Genomic DNA, 22,416 nt, shown 5'->3' on the forward strand with positions numbered 1-22,416 from the left:
ATTATATGGTATGTTATGTTACATATCGGCAAAAATGCCTATAAAAATGAGTCATGTTTTGTTACGAAAATGAAAATATTGGAATGTACTTTTTCTGTACTTTTTCTATATTTTTAAAACGATATGAAGCGTTTGATACGCTTAAAATTGTTAATGAAACAATACAAAGTCTTATAAACACCCATTATATGTCAAATGTCTATTATAATATGGAATATTATATGTTATATGTTACCTAATGACAAACAATGCCTTCAAACTTGAATCTTGTTATGTTGCTAAAATGAAAATAAAAACTTTGGAAAAGAAAGTTGCAAGAGCAACTGAACCCACATAAATTATAGACTATTGTGGATTTTGTTGTGTTTTTAGGACATTTGTAGAAGACATCTTCCTATCAACTTCAGCTTTTTTACTGATGGTGTTATGTTTACATCAAGAATTTGTTGAAATTTCATTGAATCCATTCTTCCCTCTGCCCGTGAAATGTTCCCAGTGCTATTGGCTGCAACACAACGCGAAAGCATGATTTATCAACCCTCATGCTTAATGGTTGGCGAGATGTTTTTTTCCTGAAATTCTGTGCCCTTTTATCTCCACACATACCTTTGATCATTGTGGCCAAACAGTTCTATTTTAACCTCATCGGTCCACAGGACTTGTTTCCAAAATGCATCACTCTTGTTTTGATGTTCTTTTGCATACTTTTGACACTGACATTTGTGGTGAGAATGTAGGAGAGGTATTCTTCTGACAACTCTTCCATGAAGGCCATATTTGTGCAGGTGTCTCTGAACAGTGCAACAATGTACCACAAATCCAGAGTCTGATATTTCTAAAGGTCTTTTGCAGTCAAGCGTAGGTTCTGATTTGCCTCTCTTCCAAGCCTATGAGCATTTCTCCCTGAAACTTTGCTTGGTCTTCCAGACCATATCTTGACCTCCACTGTTCCTGTTAACTGCTATTTCTTAAAGGGAACCTGTCATCAGTTTTGGCCGATATAAGTTACGGCTATCATCTTTCAGGACTGATATACAGCATTCTATAATGCTGTATTTCGCCCCCAACCCGACCTCTAAAGTAGAAAAATAACTTTTATTATACTCACCTGCAGGGTGATCCTGTTCAAGGTCCTGTTATGATACGGTGGTCTAGGAGCAACATGGAACGAGCTCTGAAGGACGTGGTAACTGTACTGACCGCAGTCCCTAAGCTCAACACAACACTAGAAGTAGCCGTAGAATGCTCCTAACTCTCCCTAGGCATCTCGTCACAGCCTAAGAGCTAACTACCTCTAAAGAATGAAGCAGGAAAACTATCTTGCCTCAGAGAAAATTCCCAAAGGATAGATTAGCCCCCCACAAATAATGACTGTGAGTGGAGAGGGAAAAGACATACACAGAATGAAACCAGGATGAGCACAGGAGGCCAGTCTAGCTAAATAGATAGGACAGGATGGAATACTGTGCGGTCAGTATAAAACCCTACAAAAATCCACGCAGAGTTTACAAAAAAACCTCCACACCTGACTAAAGGTGTGGAGGGCAAATCTGCCTCCCAGAGCTTCCAGCAAGACAGAATTAATTCACACTGATAAGCTGGACAAACATAGAAAGCACAGAATGGATAAGTCCACAATCTATGGACAGAAAAGAGCAAGCAAAAACTTAGCTTAGCTGAACTGGTCAGGATAGCAGGGAACTCCAAAGAGATGTGAATCCAACCAGGAACCATTTACAAGTGGCACTGGCTGAAGGAACAGCCAGGCCTAAATAGCCGAGCAGAAGAGACGATAAGTGGAGGCAGCTGATGACAGCTAACTCCAATGAGCAGCCATACCACTAGAAACCACAAGAGGGAGCCCAAGAGCAGAATTCACAAAAGTGCCACTTACAACCACCGGAGGGAGCCCAAGAGCGGAATTCACAACAGTACCCCCCCTTGAAGAGGGGTCACCGAACCCTCACCAGAGCCCCCAGGCCGATCAGGACGAGCCAAGTGAAAAGCACAAACCAAATCGGTGGCATGGACATCGGAGGCAACAACGCAAGAATTATCCTCCTGGCCATAACCCTTCCATTTGACAAGATACTGAAGCCTCCGCCTCGAAAAACGAGAATCCAAAATCTTCTCAACCTCATACTCCAACTTTCCCTCAACCAACACCGGGGCAGGAGGGTCAACCGAGGGAACAACGGGCACCACATATCTCCGCAACAAAGATCTATGGAAAACATTATGAATGGCAAAAGAGGCAGGAAGAGCCAAACTAAAAGACACCGGATTAATAATTTCAGAAATTTTATAAGGACCAATAAACCGAGGCTTAAACTTAGGAGAAGAAACCTTCATAGGAACATGACGAGAAGACAACCAAACCAAATCCCCCACACGAAGCCGGGGACCAACACACCGACGGCGGTTAGCAAAACATTGAGCCCTTTCCTGAGACAACGTCAAATTGTCCACCACATGAGTCCAAATCTGCTGCAGCCTGTCCACCACAGAATTAACACCAGGACAATCAGAAGGCTCAACCTGCCCAGAAGAAAAACGAGGATGAAAACCAAAATTACAAAAGAAAGGTGAAACCAAAGTAGCCGAATTAGCCCGATTATTAAGGGCAAACTCGGCCAACGGCAAGAAAGACACCCAATCATCCTGATCAGCAGACACAAAGCATCTCAAATAGGTCTCCAAGGTCTGATTAGTTCGCTCAGTTTGGCCATTAGTCTGAGGATGAAACGCCGAAGAAAAAGACAAATCAATGCCCATCCTAGCACAAAAGGCCCGCCAAAATCTAGAGACAAACTGAGAACCTCTGTCAGACACAATATTTTTCCGGAATGCCATGCAAACGAACCACATGCTGAAAAAATAATGGAACCAGATCTGAGGAGGAAGGTAACTTAGGCAAAGGTACCAGATGGACCATTTTAGAGAACCGGTCACAAACAACCCAGATAACAGACATCTTCTGGGAAACAGGAAGATCCGAAATAAAATCCATGGAAATATGCGTTCAGGGCCTCTCAGGGACCGGCAAAGGCAAAAGCAACCCACTAGCGCGGGAACAGCAAGGCTTGGCCTGGGCGCAAGTCCCACAGGACTGCACAAAAGCACGCACATCGCGCGACAAGGAAGGCCACCAAAAGGACCTAGCAACCAAATCTCTGGTACCAAAAATCCCAGGATGACCAGCCAACACTGAACAATGAACCTCAGAAATTACCTTACTTGTCCATCTATCAGGAACAAACAGCTTCTCCACTGGACAGCGATCAGGCCTATCAGCCTGAAATTCCTGAAGCACCCGCCGCAAATCAGGGGAGATAGCAGAAAGAATCACCCCCTCCTTAAGAATGCGAACCGGCTCAAGGACTCCAGGAGAATCAGGCAAAAAACTCCAGCCTTAATATTCTTAGATCCCGGAAGATACGATACCACAAAATCAAAACGGGAGAAAAACAGGGACCATCGAGCCTGTCTAGGATTCAGCCGCTTGGCCGACTCGAGGTAAATCAGATTCTTATGATCGGTCAGGACCACAACACGGTGTTTAGCTCCCTCAAGCCAATGTCGCCACTCCTCAAACGCCCACTTCATAGCCAACAACTCCCAATTGCCGACATCATAATTGCGTTCCGCAGGCGAAAACTTTCTGGAAAAAAAAGCACACGGTTTCATCAAAGAACCATCAGACTCCCTCTGAGACAAAACGGCCCCTGCCCCAATCTCAGAAGCGTCGACCTCAACCTGAAAAGGAAGAGAAACATCCTGTTGACGCAACACAGGGGCAGAAGTAAATCGGCGTTTAAGCTCCTGAAAGGTCTCAACAGCCTCAGAGGACCAATTAGTCACATCAGCGCCTTTCTTCGTCAAATCAGTAAGGGGCTTAACCACACTGGAAAAATTGGCAATGAAACGGCGATAGAAATTAGCAAAGCCCAAAAATTTTTGAAGACCCTTCACAGATGTGGGTTGGATCCAGTCATGAATAGTTGGACCTTAACAGGATCCATTTCTATAGACGAGGGAGAAAAAATAAAACCCAAAAAAGAGACCTTCTGAATTCCGAATAGGCACTTAGACCCCTTCACAAACAAAGCATTATCACGAAGGAGCTGGAACACCATCCTGACCTGCTTCACATGAGACTCCCAATCATCGGAAATAATCAAAATATCATCCAAATATACGACCATGAATTTATCAAGATAATTGCGGAAAATATCATGCATGAAAGACTGGAACACAGATGGAGCATTAGAGAGCCCAAATGGCATCACAAGGTATTCAAAATGGCCTTCGGGCGTATTAAATGCAGTTTTCCATTCGTCACCCTGTTTAATACGAACAAGATTATATGCCCCTCGGAGGTCAATCTTAGTAAACCAACTAGCCCCCTTAATCTGAGCAAACAAATCAGTAAACAAAGGCAAGGGGTATTGGAATTTGACCGTGATCTTATTAAGAAGACGATAATCAATACAGGGTCTCAAGGAGCCATCCTTCTTAGCAACAAAAAAGAAACCCGCTCCCAATGGTGACGAAGACGGCCGAATATGCCCTTTCTCCAAAGATTCCTTAACATAGCTCCGCATGGCGGCATGCTCTGGCACAGACAGATTGAAAAGTCGGCCCTTAGGGAACTTACAACCAGGAATCAAGTTAATAGCACAATCACAGTCCCTATGTGGAGGAAGGGAACTGGACTTGGGCTCATCAAACAGGTCCTGGAAATCCGACAAAAACTCAGGGACCTCAGAAGAGGGGGAAGAGGAAATCGACAAAGGAACGTCACTATGTACTCCTCGACAACCCCAACTAGTCACCGACATAGCTTTCCAATCCAGCACCGGATTATGTTCCTGTAACCATGGAAATCCCAGTACAACAACATCATGCAGGTTATGCAACACCAGAAAACGGCAATCTTCCTGATGTGCAAGAGCCATGTACATAGTCATCTGTGTCCAGTACTGAGGTTTATCCTTGGCCAAGGGTGTAGCATCAATGCCTCTCAAAGGAATAGGGCTCTGCAAAGGCTGCAAGGAAAAACCACAGCGCCTGGCGAATTCTAAGTCCATTAAGTTCAGGGCAGCGCCTGAATCCACAAATGCCATGACAGAAAAGGACGACAATGAGCAAATCAGGGTCACAGATAAGAGAAATTTAGGCTGTATAGTACTAATGGTAACAGACCCAGCGACTCTCTTAGCACGCTTAGGGCAATCAGAGATAACATGAGCCGAATCACCACAGTAAAAACACAGCCTATTCTGACATCTGAATTCGTGCCGTTCTATTCTAGTCAAAATCCTATCACATTGCATAGGTTCAGGACTTTGCTCAGAGGATACTGCCATATGGTGCACAGCTTTGCGCTCGCGCAGACGCTGATCAATCTGAATGGCTAGAGACATAGATTCGCTCAAACTGGCAGGCGTAGGAAAGACCACCAAAACATCTTTAAGGGTTTCAGAAAGACCTTTTCTGAAAATAGCAGCCAGAGCCTCTTCATTCCATTTAGTGAGCACAGACCATTTTCTAAATTTCTGGCAGTATAACTCTGCCGCTTCCTGACCTTGACACAAGGCCAACAGGGTTTTTTCTGCATGATCCACAGAATTAGGTTCGTCATACAATAATCCGAGCGCTTGAAAAAATGCATCTACATTCAATAATGCCGGATCCCCTGTTTCAAGAGAAAAAGCCCAGTTTTGAGGGTCACCACGCAGCAAGGATATGATGATTTTTACTTGCTGAATGGGATCACCAGAAGAACGGGGTTTCAAAGCAAAAAACAATTTGCAGTTATTTTTAAAGTTCAAAAACTTGGATCTGTCCCCAAAAAACAAATCAGGAGTAGGAATTCTGGGCTCTAAAGCCGGAGTCTGGACAACATAGTCCTGGATACTCTGTACTCTTGCAGCAAGTTGATCCACACGAGAAAACAAACCCTGAACATCCATGCCAAAGCATATATCCTGAACCACCCAGATATCAAGAGGAAAAGAAGAAAAAAAAAGACAAACCAAAGCACAAAAAAAAAATGGTTCAGAACTTTCTTTTCCTTCTTTTGAGATGCATTTAATTCATTTTTCGCCACTTGTACTGTTATGATACGGTGGTCTAGGAGCAACATGGAACGAGCTCTGAAGGACGTGGTAACTGTACTGACCGCAGTCCCTAAGCTCAACACAACACTAGAAGTAGCCGTGGAATGCTCCTAACTCTCCCTAGGCACCTCGTCACAGCCTAAGAGCTAACTACGCCTAAAGAAAGAAGCAGGAAAACTATCTTGCCTCAGAGAAAATCCCCAAAGGATAGATTAGCCCCCACAAATAATGACTGTGAGTGGAGAGGGAAAAGACATACACAGAATGAAACCAGGATGAGCACAGGAGGCCAGTCTAGCTAAATAGATAGGACAGGATGGAATACTGTGCGGTCAGTATAAAACCCTACAAAAATCCACGCAGAGTTTACAAAAAAAACTTCACACCTGACTAAAGGTGTGGAGGGCAAATCTGCCTCCCAGAGCTTCCAGCAAGACAGAATTAATTCACACTGATAAGCTGGACAAACATAGAAAGCACAGAATGGATAAGTCCACAATCTATGGACAGAAAAGAGCAAGCAAAAACTTAGCTTAGCTGAACTGGTCAGGATAACAGGGAACTCCAAAGAGATGTGAATCCAACCAGGAACCATTTACAAGTGGCACTGGCTGAAGACAGAGCCAGACCTAAATAGCCGAGCAGAAGAGAAGATAAGTGGAGGCAGCTGATGACAGCTAACTCCAAGGAGCAGCCATACCACTAGAAACCACAAGAGGGAGCCCAAGAGCAGAACTCACAAAAGTGCCACTTACAACCACCGGAGGGAGCCCAAGAGCGGAATTCACAACAGCCTCCCATCTTCATGCGATACCGTCCTCCTGTTTGCGTCATGTCACGCTATTGTGCAGGCGTACTTCTATGTCCTGTTGAGGGCAGAGCTAAGTACTTAAGTGTGCAGGAGCCAGGAATGGTCAGAGAGGTCCAGCACCTGCGCACGGCAGTACTTTGCTCTGCCCTCAACAGGGCAGAGAATTACGCATGCGCAGGAGTGCAATGCCGAGAAGACTGTGTAGGTGATGCAGAGATGCATCATCCACATGAAGCAAGAATGAAGGTGGCATTGCATGAAGATGGGAGGTGCCAGAACAGGACCAGCGACAGCCCTTGGACTGGACCTCCCCGCAGGTGAGTATAATAAAAATTATTTTTCTTCTCTTCCAGGTCGGGTTGGGGGCAGATATACAGCATTATAGAATGCTGTATATCAGTCCTGAAAGGTGATGGCCGTAACTTATATCGGCCAAAACTGATGACAGGTTCACTTTAATTACATTTCGAACTGAGGAAAGGACAACTTGAAAACACTTGCTATGTTCTTTTAGCCTTCTTCTGCTTTCTGGACCTCCACCATTTTCATTTTCAGAGTGATAGGCAGCTGCTTAGAAGAACCAATGGCTGCTTTTCTTTGGCACAAGGTTAGAGGAGGCTGAGTTTTTATAAAGCTTGGAAGTTAGCATCACCTGCGCTTTTCTAACAATGATAGTGAACAAGCCATAATCCTAACTGGTGAAAGTTATCTGAACACACAAATCTCCAAGGGTGACCAAAGTTTTGCATCGACCCATTTTCTTTTTTGTAATTTTTAAAATATAAAAGAAGACAATATACAGTACTACGTTTACCAATTGCTTGGTCTACTTTATTAATTATAGATTACTTTTTTTGCTTCAGGAAGCAGACATTTTTGACTCACTGAGTCCAGATGAAGGCCTCGGAACATCTGGTAGGTACAGGCCGTAGTCTAGATTTTCCCCAATTAATCAACCAGCCGAACGCCTGTAAGGCTAGGTTCACATTGCGTTAGGGCAATCCGTTTAGCGCATAGCGCTAGCGGATTGCGCTAACGCAATATCTTTATAGGGGTCGCGTTTTAGTTCCCGCTAGTGCAGATCCCTGATCTGCGCTAGCGAGGAACGGACCTCGGACGCTTCAAGCAGCGTCCGAGGTCCATCACAAAATAACGGCACATCGCTAGCGCGTGCCGAAAATGGCATGCGCTAGCGATGCGCTACCGAGAAAAATCACATTGCTGTCAATGGGTGCGCTAACGGACCCGTTGCACGGCGTTAATTGTGACAATTTCACCATGCAACGCAGTCCGTTAGCGTTAACCCATTAACGCAATGTGAACCTAGCTTTAGGAAGAAACTATATCCCCAAGTCTTTGTTCACATTGAAGGTAAAAATTGCCTACTATTAGGAGGTCATCTAGGTATGGAATATTTAAGGTATCTTTAACCCTTAAATACGACATTACCTCCAACATTAATTTAGTAAACACGTGGCGTGCCATAGATAAACCAAAGGGCAGATGGTAGTACGCATCTTTAAGATTTAATACCGCCATATAACAACCGGGAAATAACACCTTTATGGCTGAACGTACAGATTCCATTTTAAAGGTTTTAGATCTTAAAAAGATATTTAATTTTCCTAGATTAATTATGGTTCTGAATGAACCTTCAGGTTTGGGAATTAGAAACAAGGGAGAGTAACACCCTTTCTCTTTTTGGTGTGCCAGAACTTCCACTAACACCTTTTTAGATAAAAGGTTCATAATTTCCACCTCTAATGCTTCCTGCTGTGCTTGGGATTTTAAGGAAGTCAATAGGAAGGAGTCTGGAGGTCTCCGGACAAAGGATAGGCTCGATGTTATGATGTTAATGGCCCAAGAGTTATTTTCCTCCATTGATGACCCTACAGGTAAAGTGAAACTAGCGGAACCTATCCGCCGGTTTGAAGGGACGTCTGCTAAAGAGGTTTTCCTTCTACCTGAAATCTTTATTGTCCCAATGGTCCTTATAGTCCTTTTTCCTGCTAAATGTCAGCTTCCTGAATGTTCTTCTGTAGGAAGGAATGAACGAATTAGGAAACCCTTTTTTCCTTTCTCCCACTTTAGTCAGGGTATCATCTAATACTTTTCCAAATAAGTACTCACCCTGACAGGGTACCGAGCAGAGTATAGATCTGGATTGGGCATCACCCTTCCAATTCTTCAACCATAGAGCTCTGCGGGCTGTATTGATTAAACTCACTGTTCTAGCTGCCAGACAAAGAGAGTCTATAGAAGCGTAAGATATAACTGCTGCTGCTCCTTTAATTAAGGAAATGGAGGAACGTAACCTGTCCCTAGACATGCCATTTTTTATATTTTGGTCCAGCTGGTCCAGCCAAACAAGCATAGATCTCCTCGTGCAAGTGGCTGAAATTGCTGGTTTGAACGCAGCTATGCAAGATTCCCAAGATCTTTTTAACAGTGCGTCTGATTTACGATCCATCGGATCAGATGGGGTTCCAGCATCCTCTACCAGCATGGAGGATTGACGTGAGGTGGAGGCCACAGCTGCATCAACTTTGGGTACTTTAGCCAAGGAGGTTATATCCTCATCATCAAACGGGTATTGTCTTTTTGATGTTACGGGCACAAAACCTTTTTGTCCCTGTTTGCCCCACTCTTTTTTCACAAGACCTTTAATTGTTTGTATGACTGGAAAAACTCTACCCTTCCACTGGCAAAGACCCTCGAACATGATCTCTTGAGAAGTCTGAGGTTCTTTTGACTCTGATAGGCCCATCGTGTCTCTTACTGATTTAACTAAATTGTTGATACCATCAGTTGGAAAACATAGATATTCCTCCTCCTCTGAGGATACGGACCCCTGTGAAATATCCAAGTTAATTTTAAATCTTATCAACCACTCACCCCGGTGAAAGATCATGAACAAAAAATAACGGCTGTAGGGATGGCTGCTTAGATTAAGTTGTGGAACGGGCTGATTTTCTATCTTTTCCCATCTTATCCATGGAAACACTCCGTTTAGAGTGTACACTATCAACTTTCTTGCTGCTGTCACGAGTAGGTGACTCTAGCTCCTCCAGTGGGCGCACAATACTGTCACTAGGAGATGACATGGTAGCGCACACACCTATACTCCCTCAGTCTGTGTTTATATATAGCCTTAGATATTGGAGGCAGACCTCTACACACCCCCTTCTTTTTTTTTTGCAGCCAATGGAACTGTGAGCTGAGCGGAGCGCAGAAGGCAATTACTGTGTGTGTCATGTGACACCTGGCCGCCTCACTGCGGCAGGCTACCTTGCACAACAACTCACCTTCCCAACATGGCGATGGAAATCATCGACAGCGGCCGGAAATGCAGACAGGACTCCCCGTGCTGCCTCATCCAGAATAGCAGCCTCTACAGGACGTCATCGCATTCCCCATACCGCCCCCGGAAGTATACACAACTACTTCCGGGGCGCTCCCGGGGCTGCGCATGCGCACGATCACACGAGGTGACTCCTGCAGCATCCCCCGGGCCGGCCGACAATTCAGGTAGTCGCTTGCGATCGATCCATACAGCACACGCCTTACCTTCTGGCCCTCGATGCAGTGCTTCCATGGTAGGGTATACCCACAATCAGCGTTCCCACCGGGAACTGTTGCCTTAACGTGCACATAAGGAATCTCCGTTCCAGAGACTTTGGCAAGCAATGACTCCTGTCATTCAACCAGAGGAGAGGGGAGCCACACAGGAACATTCCCCCGACCCTGTCACCCGCATTGGAGCCCGTGCCACTCTTATAAGAAACTACACAGGCGGCAATCCAGGCAGGCATTCCTCTTCTTAGATCCAAACTTCAGAGAATAATCTCTGCAGGTTTCCGTCTAGGAACAGGAAACCAACTGAGGAGCGAGGGGGGCATCCCTTTTATCTCTCTGTAGGTTTCCTGCTCCTAGGGGTGGATCCCCTCTCCCTCTGTGGGTGCCGTCGTGGCGAAGAGAAAAAAAATGCACATTTTTTATATTTTCATAAATAAACATAAATCATATCAACCAAAATTTACCACTAAACATGAGGTACAACAGGTCATAATTAAAAGCAATCTCAGACTCATTAGGATCCATTGAAGCATTTGAGAGTTATTATCTCAAAAATTGACACTGATCATAATTGAGAAAATTGGCCTGGTCAGGAAGGTGAAAACAAGCTTGGCGGTGAAGAGATTAAGGGATATATAATATTGTATAGCAATCAGGGTGATCATTATTCATTCTCCTTTTGTATGTAATTTCAGTTGAAACCATGGGTGGCATTCACTTTTAGATGAAAAATGATTTAAAGGTTTTTTTAATTGAGCAATCAAACTTTTTCCTCAGAAATACAGTATACTCAGTTTGTCAGCCATTATTTTCCATGATTATAGTTGAGTGTTTGCTTTGCTACTGATTTAAATACAGCAGAGGGAGCTCCAAGTCCTGTTAGGAATAGTTCTCTGAATACTGTACTATTTAAGAAAGTCAAGAAGAAGGAACATATTGCAACTATTTTACTTGCAAGGTGCTATTTATTTCCACATCACTTTAGAGACATTATCTTTACTGTATTTTGTAAATTCATCTTTGGCTTTCAACAGCGCCTGAATCCTTCCAAATTAGTTCTGAATCAAGCCAATTAGTACTTTGCTTCGCACTGACGCGGGCCAACAGCCCGAAACACCGTGTTTGCGAATTGAGATACTGATTTGGCTTTTATCCTGACTCATATTGCATGACTCGTTTAAAGGGTTGATTGTGACTTGTAGGATCGCTACTTCCAACAGGTGGCGCTATAGAGTTTAAGTCCTCTTTTTCTCAGAAGAGGCAATTTGCATATTATATTTCCCAGAGGAGCATTGCACGGCGAATAAGCCTCCTTACCTTGACAAGCCAGAGATGGTATGTCACTCTCCATAAGGAGAAACGATACCCCTTAGACCCAAGTCCAGAGCCTCTCACCTAGCCAAATTAGTTCTCATGCTTCGCATTGACGAGGGCCAACAGCACGAAACACCGTGTCTGCGAATTGAGATACTGATTTGGCTTTTATCCTAAGTCATATTACACGACTCGTTTAAAGGGTTGATTGTGACTTGTAGGATCGGTACTTCCAACAGGTGGCGCTATAGAGTTTAAGTCCTCTTTTTCTTAGAAGAGGCAATTTGCATATCAATCCTTCTGGGCATGTTCTCCATCAGATTCTCTACTGAAATCTGATTCCAGGTCTCTTCTACACATTCCCAAATTTGGTGCATACTGGTTGACTCACTTGGGCATGGGTTTGAGGCCTAGTGACTGTGGGGGCTAATCCAGCAAGTTGCCTCCATTGTCATTGACCCATTTCTTCACCAATCTTGACGCATGCTACCAGTCATTGTCCTGCTTGAACACTATGTTGTCCTTTTCATACCTATAGTACTCGATTGTAACATGCGACATGGACATGAACTTCTTTTATCTCACTGTTACAAAGCATGCAAGCCACCTCCACTGCCGTGTTTGTCGTGCCAGAACTGATACACTTTGTGATTAGCCAACTTGTTGACGCCGTTATTTTGCCAGGACGAATCAGTGACCTTTTGCTTGGGAATCAACTTAATAACTCAGTGAGCTTTAGGTAATGTGAAAACAGGTTGTATTTTGTAGTATACAGAAAGAAAATGATTTTTCCACCACCAGGAGCAAAACAGTAACATTGCAGTGACATGACAAGAATCTGCATAACTAATCATATGAAATTTTTTCAAGTCAAATTTATGTATGAGATAGCCATGATAATTGTTCATAAAATGATGGTAGTCTCATATTCGAAGCAGAAGTGGCTGGTGAGAAAAGGAGCCTGAAAGTCAAAAGGTCAAAATATTGAACCCTTATTTTTTGGACATGTGGAATTGCATCAAATCCGTAGTGTAGTGCACAAGCAATGTTTGTCAATGGGAAATTGACAATTGGTGTGCACATGCTGAGGAAAAAAATGCGCGGATTTGCAGCGTTTTATTTTCCGCAGCATGTCAATTCTTTTTGCGGATCTGCAGTGTTTCTGCACCCATTGACTTCCATTGATTCAGTTAAATCTGCAGCAAAACTGCAGGTTTAAAAAGATCTGCAGTTTTACTACAGAGTTGGGTGTGAGAAACGCTGCAGATCCGAAGGAGGAAGACTGTGTGGGCGTAGTGTGGGCGGAGACTGTGTGTGGGTGGAGTCAGTGTATATATGCAGAAAAGATGTGCGTGTCTGCGGGCTGGTGTTTGTGTGTGTCTGTGTGTCTGTGTGTGTGTGCGGGGGTCTGTGGGTATGTGTGGGGCTGTGTGTGTGTATGGAGGTCTGCAAGTGTGTGTAGGGCTGTGTCTGTGTGTGTGTGTGCTGGTCTGTATGTAGGCAGGCATCGTCTGATGGGACTACTAGTCCCATTCGGCTATGCCTGCTACAGTGACAGCTAGCCAATGATGGAACAGCAGTAGTCACACGAGTCTCTCGCATCAATACCCGTCACTGCCACCGGCACTCAGGATCGGAGTGTGAGGCTGCATGTATTTCTATGCATCTAAATGCTCCGGTCCCAATTGCCGGCGGCAGTGCCGGGTATTGATGCATGAGACTTGTGCGAGTTTCTCGCAAGTGTGACCCCGACCTAACACAGATTTTGTGTGTGTATGTGTGTTTGTCTTTATTTAATTCTTTATGCAGCATTTTATTATGTTTATTACTAAACGGGCTTGGTATTATCTGTCTATCTATAGATATATCTATAAATGTCAAAAAATGAGGCAGCACTCCATAGGATCAGTATTCAACTTTGCAGGATTTAATCAACCCACTGTGCAGGGCGATGTTTCAGCTCAGACTGAGCCTTTCTCAAGCGTTATCGATTATCTGGATATATGGACTGTTATCCTGGGGCCCTGCACCTGAAGATAAGTTAATATTGTGCTGTTCCCTTTTATCTACGTATAGATATATCTATCCATCTATCAGTAGATATATCTATCTATCCATCTATCTATAGATCTATTAATCTATAGATCAATCAATCAATCTATCTATAGGTCTATCTATCTATCTAAATCTAGAAAAACTGGAGGCAATACACCGTTTTGTAGTGAGAAGAAGCTATTTAATTAGCCCAGAAAGCAACGTTTCAGTCCCAACAGGGACCTTTCTCAAGCAGTGAACATGTGGATATGCCAGGTATATAAAGAGTATACATGACTAGAATCATTTGCATTAATCATCATTGTAAGAGCATGTATTTACATTATTATTGACATGCATAAAGTGCAGACAGTGATACAGGAATTATTCATCACATAAAATGCAGTGTATAAATATAGATAGAGAAGGCATTGAAAAATATGCATTTAGACATCAATTGGTAATGATAAAACAGGTGTAAAACCTTGTTAATCACATCCATGACTTGTCCCACTCTCTTAGCTAAGGCTACTTTCACACTAGCATCGTACTCGGCCCGTCGCAGTGCGTCGGGCCGACGTACCGACGCTAGCAGTGAATGCGCTGCACAACCGGGGCAGCGGATGTATTTTTCCAGTGCATCCGCTGCCCCATTGTGAGTTGCGGGGAGGTGGGGCGGAGTTCCGGCCGCGCATGTAATGTTTTTTGCTGCCGACGGTCCGCCACAACACGGCGCAGCCGTCGCACGACGGTTTGCGACGTGTGCCAAAGCACTTTTGCAGGATGCGCTTTTTTCTACAAAACGACGTGCAGTGCACGATGCTAGTGTGAAAGTAGTCTAAGGCTGTGTGCACATGTTGCGTTTTTTTCGCGGTTTTTTCACGGTTTTTCCTGATAAAAACGCTATAAAACTGCAAAAAAACCACATACAATAAGCATCCCATCATTTAGAATGAATTCCGCATGTTTTGTGCACATGATGCGTTTTTTTCCGCGAAAAAAACGCATCGCGGTAAAAACCGCAGCATGTTCATTAATTTTGCGTTTTTTTGTGGATTTCCCACTACAAAATGCATTGGGAAGTGTCCGGAAAAAAACGCGGCAAAAACGTGGCAAAAACGCGGCAAAAATGCATCAAAACCACGGTAAAAACGCTGCAAAAACGCATGCGGTTTTCTTGTGGATTTCTTGCAGAATTTTCTGTGAGAAATCCTGAACGTGTGCACATAGCCTTAAGGCTATGTGCACACGTTGCAGATTATTTGCGGTTTTTTAGCATTTTTGTGCTATAAAAACGCTATAAAACTGCAAATAATCTGCATACATTAAGCATCCCATCATTTATAATGGAATCCGCAATTTCTGTGCAGATGATGTGCGTTTTTCCGCATGAAAAACGCATTGCGGAAAAATAATGAACCTGTTCATTAATTTTGCGGTTTTTTCGCGGATTTCCCACTGTCTATTGCATTGGGAAATGTCTGGGAAAAAACGTGCAAAAAACACGCAAAAAAACGCATGCGGATTTCATGCGGAAATCTGGCAGAAATGTCCGGATTTCCACACATACATGCTAGCCACCTTAGGGAGAGACCCAAGTTGGGCTAAATGTAGCGGGACGAAAGAGACCGAAAAGCCCTCTACTTAAAGGAAATACATAGGAAAGCATCCACTATGTATTTCCTTTAAGTAGAGGGCTTTTCGGTCTCTTTCGTCCCGCTACATTTAGCCCAACTTGGGTCTCTCCCTAAGGTGGCTAGCATGTATGTATCGCTTGCTCACCGAGCCCCACTCCATACAGCCAACCAATTCCAGCCCTGTGCTGATGAGGGCCTAAAGCCCGAAACACGTGTCCACAGGTAGGAATTGGTTGGCTGTGTAAATTTAGAAACTAATCCGCAGCATTGCACGCTTGGCGGTTCCAAGCGCTGTGGATTAGACAGGGGTGGAAAGAGATGATTTGCATAGCTCCGCCTACTGCAAAGGATTCTGGGTAAACCTGCTATTCTTTGTATTATGCTGCTTGCAAGTACTTTCCGTTTCAGGAAAGCATCCACTATGTATTTCCTTTAAGTAGAGGGCTTTTCGGTCTCTTTCGTCCCGCTACATTTAGCCCAACTTGGGTCTCTCCCTAAGGTGGCTAGCATATATGTATCGCTTGCTCACCGAGCCACACTCCATACAGCCAACCAATTCCAGCCCTGTGCTGATGAGGGCCTAACGCCAGAAACACGTGTCCACAGGTAGGAATTGGTTGGCTGTGTAAATTTAGAAACTAATCCGCAGCACTGCACGCTTGGCGGTTCCAAGCGCTGTGGATTAGACAGGGGTGGAAAGAGATGATTTGCATAGCTCCGCCTACTGCAAAGGATTCTGGGTAAACCTGCTATTCTTTGTATTATGCTGCTTGCAAGTACTTTCCGTTTCAGGAAAGCATCCACTACGGATTTCCACAGGAATTTTCTGCATGAATTCCTGAACGTGTGCACATAGCCTAAAGGCAAAAAGATCCAAGTAAACAGCATGTTACAAAGGAACGAAACCTCAGCGCTACTAAGTCACAGCGCTTTGTAAAAAAAAAAAATCTATATATAAACAGAAAAATAAATTGTTTTTAGAACGTGTTATAGCGCGATTATAATTCAGTTTTCATCTTGTGTAAGTATAAAACACCATGTCATAAGTCTATCATTTTCAAGCATGTTACAAAGGAACGAAACCTCAGCGCTACAATATATTCATATAATGACTGATAACCTACAACATCTTTATAAATATAAACAGAGAAACTAAATATACAGCACATAAAGGTTTAATGTAGTTGCACTTTGATAATATAATGACACAAATATTGTTCAATAAATATAATGCTCATAAAATCAAATCGCACCATACATATAAGAATCATTTTCAAGCATGTTTCAAAGAGGATTCCCATTAAAATTAGATATTAGAAGGGCTTGGAAAAATCCATAAGGGTGAGAACACCCCCCATTAGCTGGGGCTGGCAACTCACCACACGAAGAATGTGTCTCTTTATTTAACCCTCCGTCACATACAACTGATCTGACAGGTGCTTCTCTTTTACTTTCATTTCTCCTTCCTCACCAGATTGTGAGGAAACCCCCTCCCTCCAGGTAGTCTCCTGTCTCTTGAAGGTCTGTGAAACCTGATATCACAGTTGGATTTCAGAGCTTCAGGGGAGAGGATATAGCTGCACAGATCTCTCAGGCTCATTGTATGTGAATACGTCACATTCAGTAAGGTTGGTATTTTATGTTTTTATTCATCACAATAGTTTATTTAGCTTGTTTTATGAATGTATAGCACAAAATGTGAGGATATTTCATAGAAATAAGGGAGATTTTATAAAAGAAAGTGTGCTGCTCAGGCATATACAGTAGTTCCCTAACATATTCCTTCTCTTGCTTCAGATTATCTGCTGAAATGGAGAGGAAAATGTACAATTTATCCAAACAACTTGATGTTGAGGAAGTAACAAACATGCTGTTAGATGATAGAGACCTCACACTGAATGAGGATTTAGGAGAGGAAAGTGAGATTGATTCTCATGATGAGGTGGAAGAATGTGTCCTGGATTCTGAAACAGAGCAAGATGGTGACAGTGGTGAGGATGAAGAAGTTGGATCATATTATATTGGAAAAGATAAAAATACTAAATGGAACAAGAAGCCATTCCAGAAAAAACGTAGGGAACCTTTAAACATTATTACTCACCTTCCTGCAGTAATAGGAACTACACGTAATGCAAAAACTGCAGTTGAATGCTGGAACAGTATATGTACAGATGACATTCTGGACTCTATTGTCACATATACCAACCATTATATAGACATTATAAAGGACAAGTACATCTGCAACAGAACCATCAAGCCCACAGATGAAATAGAACTGCGTGCTTTTTTTGGATTACTGTACCTTGCAGGAGCTTATAGGGCAAATAGACAAAGTTTGGAGGAACTTTGGGGTAAAGATGGGGATGGAGTTGAAAAATTTAGCCTTGTTATGTCCATAAACAGATTCAAGATTCTAATTCGTTGCCTTCGGTTTGACGACAGAACTACCCGAACCGAACGCAAAACACATGACCGACTTGCTCCAATTCGTGATATATTTCAAAGATTTGTTGTAAACTGTAAACAAAGTTATTACCCTGGAGAGAATCTCACTATTGACGAAATGCTCCCTGGTTTTCGTGGTAGATGTGACTTTCGTCAATATATTCCATCAAAGCCAAACAAATATGGAATAAAAATTTATGCCCTTGTTGATGCCAGTAAGACCTACACTTACAACCTGGAAGTTTATGCAGGAAAACAACCAGAAGGGTCTTACTGTGTGAGCAACAAACCCATTGATGTTGTAAAAAGACTGGCTGAACCCTTATTTGGATCGGGTGGCAATATTACAGCTGACAATTGGTTTACAAGTTGTGATCTGATTGATTATCTGAAAATTCAGAAGCTGTCATATGTGGGAACTGTAAGAAAAAACAAAAGGGAATTGCCGCCACAGTTTGTAAGTGTGAAAGAGAGACAACAGTACAGCAGTATGTTTGCCTTCCATAATGGAAAGGCTTTAGTTTCCTATGTACCACATGCCAAAAAAATCGTACTTCTTCTATCAACACTTCATGATGATGCTGCCATCGATCCTGGGACTGGGGCAGAAAAAATCCCGGAGATAATTACATTTTACAATGCCACCAAAGGGGGTGTGGATACAGCAGATCAGATGTGCTCCACTTTCAACGTCAGCAGAAACATCAAACGCTGGCCAATGGTCATAATTTTTGCTATGTTGAATTTGGGTGGTATAAATTCACAAGTAATTTATCTTGAAAACAAGCTTGAACCACTCCGTAGACGATTGTATCTGAAAAAATTGGCCCATGAACTAGTACTTGGAGAGCTACGCAGGAGAAGCGTGAAAACAATCGGTATCCCCTCTCGCCTTCAAGTTCAGCTCAAAAGGTTCCGCCCAGAAGATGATGGTGAAAAGTCACCATCTGCACCACCTCACAAAAGAAGGAGATGTACCACCTGCCAAACGGAAAGCGGAACCAGAAGGCTTTCAAATTATGAATGTCTCAAATGTCATAAAGCAATTTGCCTGACACATGCAAAAATGGTGTGTAATTCTTGCTATTTGCTCTGCAAGTGTGACTTTTCTGGGGAAACCTCAGCATCTACTTCTGATTGAATATGTTTTTAATAGTACTTAAGGTACCTTAAAATTAAGTTTGTGTTCAAAAATTTTCTTTGTACATTTTTTTGAGAGAGTCGAACTGGGGACTATTTGGCGGGAGTTTTGAAAAGTTTGTATTTCATAGTTATTAGTTTTATGTTAAGTAAATGTTTTTTTTTGCAACTGATTATGTGTAGTCTCTTTTATTACATCCCTATGAAGGTCACTGATCACTTTTAGAGCACTGAAATTGCAAACATTAGATATTATAGGTATTTTTCCAGCAGGCGCCTGACAGGCACATTCTATGTGAACTCGTTAGTCCGAATATTGTATGTGACGGAGGGTTAATTCTTTATGTACCATTTTATTATGTTTATTACTAAACATCGGGCTTGGTATTATCTATCTATCTATCTATCTATCTATCTATCTATCTATCTATCTATCTATCTATCTATCAATCTATAGATCTATCCATCTATCTATCTATAGATATATCTATCTATCTATCTATCTATCTATCTATCTATCTATCTATCTATCTATCCAGCGTCGGACTGGAGTACCTTGGGCCCACCAGAGAAAAATCATTCTTGGGGCCCACCATGCAGTTTAAAAATACCACACAGGATAAATCCTATATACCACACACGAGAGCTGACAGATCCTCTATATACTACACCACACACGAGAGCTGACAGATCCTCTATATACTACACCACACGGGAGAGCTGACAGATCCTCTATATATAGTACACCACACAGGAGAACTGACAGATCCTCTATATATAGTACACCACACAGGAGAACTGACAGATCCTCTATATACTACACCACACAGGAGAGGGGACAGATCCTCTATATACTACACCACACGGGAGAGCTGACAGATCCTCTATATACTACACCACACAGGAGAGCTGACAGATCCTCTATATACTACACCACACAGGAGAGGGGACAGATCCTCTATATACTACACCACACGGGAGAGCTGACAGATCCTCTATATACTACACCACACAGGAGAACTGAGAGATCCTCTATATACTACACCACACGGGAGAGCTGACAGATCCTCTATATACTACACCACACAGGAGAGCTGACAGATCCTCTATATATAGTACACCACACAGGAGAACTGACAGATCATAGTAACATAGTAACATAGTAACATAGTTAGTAAGGCCGAAAAAAGACATTTGTCCATCCAGTTCAGCCTATATTCCATCATAATAAATCCCCAGATCTACGTCCTTCTACAGAACCTAATAATTGTATGATACAATATTGTTCTGCTCCAGGAAGACATCCAGGCCTCTCTTGAACCCCTCGACTGAGTTCGCCATCACCACCTCCTCAGGCAAGCAATTCCAGATTCTCACTGCCCTAACAGTAAAGAATCCTCTTCTATGTTGGTGGAAAAACCTTCTCTCCTCCAGACGCAAAGAATGCCCCCTTGTGCCCGTCACCTTCCTTGGTATAAACAGATCCTCAGCGAGATATTTGTATTGTCCCCTTATATACTTATACATGGTTATTAGATCGCCCCTCAGTCGTCTTTTTTCTAGACTAAATAATCCTAATTTCGCTAATCTATCTGGGTATTGTAGTTCTCCCATCCCCTTTATTAATTTTGTTGCCCTTCTTTGTACTCTCTCTAGTTCCATTATATCCTTCCTGAGCACCGGTGCCCAAAACTGGACACAGTACTCCATGTGCGGTCTAACTAGGGATTTGTACAGAGGCAGTATAATGCTCTCATCATGTGTATCCAGACCTCTTTTAATGCACCCCATGATCCTGTTTGCCTTGGCAGCTGCTGCCTGGCACTGGCTGCTCCAGGTAAGTTTATCATTAACTAGGATCCCCAAGTCCTTCTCCCTGTCAGATTTACCCAGTGGTTTCCCATTCAGTGTGTAATGGTGATATTGATTCCTTCTTCCCATGTGTATAACCTTACATTTATCATTGTTAAACCTCATCTGCCACCTTTCAGCCCAAGTTTCCAACTTATCCAGATCCATCTGTAGCAGAATACTATCTTCTCTTGTATTAACTGCTTTACATAGTTTTGTATCATCTGCAAATATCGATATTTTACTGTGTAAACCTTCTACCAGATCATTAATGAATATGTTAAAGAGAACAGGTCCCAATACTGACCCCTGCGGTACCCCACTGGTCACAGCGACCCAGTTAGAGACTATACCATTTATAACCACCCTCTGCTTTCTATCACTAAGCCAGTTACTAACCCATTTACACACATTTTCCCCCAGACCAAGCATTCTCATTTTGTGTACCAACCTCTTGTGCGGCACGGTATCAAACGCTTTGGAAAAATCGAGATATACCACGTCCAATGACTCACCGTGGTCCAGCCTATAGCTTACCTCTTCATAAAAACTGATTAGATTGGTTTGACAGGAGCGATTTCTCACAAACCCATGCTGATATGGAGTTAAACAGTTATTCTCATTGACATAATCCAGAATAACATCCCTCAGAAACCCTTCAAATATTTTACCAACAATAGAGGTTAGACTTACTGGCCTATAATTTCCAGGTTCACTTTTAGAGCCCTTTTTGAATATTGGCACCACATTTGCTATGCGCCAGTCCTGCGGAACAGACCCTGTCGCTATAGAGTCCCTAAAAATAAGAAATAATGGTTTATCTATTACATTACTTAGTTCTCTTAGTACTCGTGGGTGTATGCCATCCGGACCCGGAGATTTATCTATTTTAATCTTATTTAGCCGGTTTCGCACCTCTTCTTGGGTTAGATTGGTGACCCTAAATATAGGGTTTTCATTGTTTCTTGGGATTTCACCTAGCATTTCATTTTCCACCGTGAATACCGTGGAGAAGAAGGTGTTTAATATGTTAGCTTTTTCCTCGTCATCTACAACCATTCTTTCCTCACTATTTTTTAAGGGGCCTACATTTTCAGTTTTTATTCTTTTACTATTGATATAGTTGAAGAACAGTTTGGGATTAGTTTTACTCTCCTTAGCAATGTGCTTCTCTGTTTCCTTTTTGGCAGCTTTAATTAGTTTTTTAGATAAAGTATTTTTCTCCCTATAGTTTTTTAGAGCTTCAATGGTGCCATCCTGCTTTAGTAGTGCAAATGCTTTCTTTTTACTGTTAATTGCCTGTCTTACTTCTTTGTTTAGCCACATTGGGTTTTTCCTATTTCTAGTCCTTTTATTCCCACAAGGTATAAACCGCTTACACTGCCTATTTAGGATGTTCTTAAACATTTCCCATTTATTATCTGTATTCTTATTTCTGAGGATATTGTCCCAGTCTACCAGATTAAGGGCATCTCTAAGCTGGTCA

The sequence above is a fragment of the Ranitomeya imitator genome, chromosome 1 (genome assembly GCF_032444005.1).
Source record: "Ranitomeya imitator isolate aRanImi1 chromosome 1, aRanImi1.pri, whole genome shotgun sequence".
Lineage (NCBI taxonomy): Eukaryota > Metazoa > Chordata > Amphibia > Anura > Dendrobatidae > Ranitomeya > Ranitomeya imitator.